Genomic DNA, 2,130 nt, shown 5'->3' with positions numbered 1-2,130 from the left:
GGCGGGGCGAGCGGGGGAGAGGGATGATGTCATCCCCTTTTCCAGGGGAGGGCGGGGTCTGCCCGCGGGAGGAGGTGGGCGCGACGCCGCGTCTCCCCCAGGAGCGGGCGAGGAGGGGGATGCGCACCGTGCCAGCCTCCCACGGTGCCCAACCCGCGCGTCTGAACCGGCGCTGCCCCGGGCCGGGCTGGGTGGGCGCCGTGCCCGCGGCGGGGGGCGATCAGTCCGTGCCGCAGCAGCCGGTCGTGGGGCAGGCACCGGGGAAGGCATCCCGCCCCGGGAGGGGGTTCCCGGCATGCGCCCCAGCACGGGCGGGGGTCCCCGGGAGTCCCCGCTGTGGGTCCCAGCCCCGAGCGGGGGTCCCCAGTAGCACCCACCATCCCGGCCGGCGGTCCCGCTGCAGGGCGCAGAACGGAGCGCAACGCGGAGCGCAACTTTGGCAGCGGCACGGCCGGCCGGGGAGGTACCGGGGAAGGAGCCCTTCATGCGGGCCGCCGCTGCAGCCCTTCCCGAGAGCCGCGAACTGCAGGTGCCGGTGCCGGGGCACATGCTCGGCTCAGCGCGGCTCGCTGCTGAGAGCAGAGGTTGGCGTGTGGTGGGTGTGCGGGAGCCTTCCCAGCACATGGGGTAGCCCTGCTGCCGGGAGTGAAGAGCTGCAAAAGCTTCTGCTCATCTTGCGGTTCTCAAAATGTGCGCATTTGGGTTTGCTGGAGAAATGGTCTCCAGCGCTCGGTTTCTGTGACCCACTTATTTTTCCCTAACTGGTCAGATAAGCCATAGGGATTAACCATGTAGGCTTAATACACAGGTACCTGAGAGGAAAATTCAGCGCCTTTCAGAGTAGCAGCCTCAGGTTTCCTTTCATCTTCAACCATCATCACCTTTAAATAAGACACAACTATCTGCATTAGAAATGCAATGCATAGTCTTTAAAGAAACAACATTTGGAACTTGGGTGGGGTTTTTCATCTTCAGTTTTCACGGATTTTCCCATCCACTTAACAAAAACCACAATATGTATAACTCTTTAGCTCTATACTTAAAATCTTGAGCTGGGATAATGTTTAAGGATCTAAATGCTCCTAATCACATGGTGCCAGGCAGGTTGAAGGCTTTACTTCTGCATCAGTCCTATATTGGGACTGATGCTTTGTCCAATCTGAAAGCAACATGAAGAGACTGCATTTCTGACTGGAAAAAAAGCCAAACAAACAAGAAAAAGAAAAGAGGAAGGTTTGATCATACTGGAAGCTCAAGCATGCCTGGTTAGATAGCTAGGGCATTACTCTACCCTCCTTCATGCAAACATTAAGCATAGTAATCCTCATTTAAAAAGTCTTAAGAGAAAGGCACAGGCGATGCTGAATTCTCACTCTCATAGCACTTTCTGGTACTGGCCTCCTCACACTGCTGGAGCAGTGGGAAGGAGGGGTGAGAAAAGGATGGAAATGTGATTCAGGCATAGTTGGTACCACAGAGTGGCCTGCTGGTACCTTCTGGCTTGGTGAGACACACTGGGAATGTGGGAGGGACGGAGTGCATGAGAGGTGACACAACAGGTGATGTAAGGTATGAGGTCATGGAGGACACACAGGTTGAAATGGGAGCTCAAAATGAGATGTGGTGGGTGATGGAAAGCTAGCAGGGAAGTCTTTGTGTCTGCAGATTGTATCAGTTATGGAAGCTGATTATTATTATCACAATATAACAGAAAAACACATGGGAAAAGGCAGCACCACAGAGGATGAAATGAATGAGCCTGCAACCAGGGATTTTGTCCCTGTAATGATGAGGTAGGGAGAAGACTTGTGTTCCAGCAGGGATGTTTAAGTGTCAGTAACCTTACTGAAAAGGAAGAGTGACATGTAAAACAGATCAGACCACAGGAGAACCTGTCCTTAAAATCTCTGTTTACAGCTCACAGGAGAATATACCAGGAGACCTTGATGCTCCGTAGGGAGTTCAGTGAAGACATTAACAGGACTGAAGAGAGCTCTTTAGGCTGCTAACTGGGAGGGCTGTTATTATAAATTATAGCTTTGAGGCTTTGTCAGGGAGTGTTGCTTCATTTCTTGAAATTATGGGCTAAATTAATCACTGTTTTAACATAGTGCTAAATTATTTGCACTT

This window comes from Onychostruthus taczanowskii, unplaced genomic scaffold, assembly GCF_017590055.1.
Source record: "Onychostruthus taczanowskii isolate IOZ18803 unplaced genomic scaffold, ASM1759005v1 scaffold4, whole genome shotgun sequence".
In the NCBI taxonomy this organism is placed as follows: Eukaryota; Metazoa; Chordata; class Aves; order Passeriformes; family Passeridae; genus Onychostruthus; species Onychostruthus taczanowskii.
Note: the sequence above shows the minus strand (reverse complement) of the source record.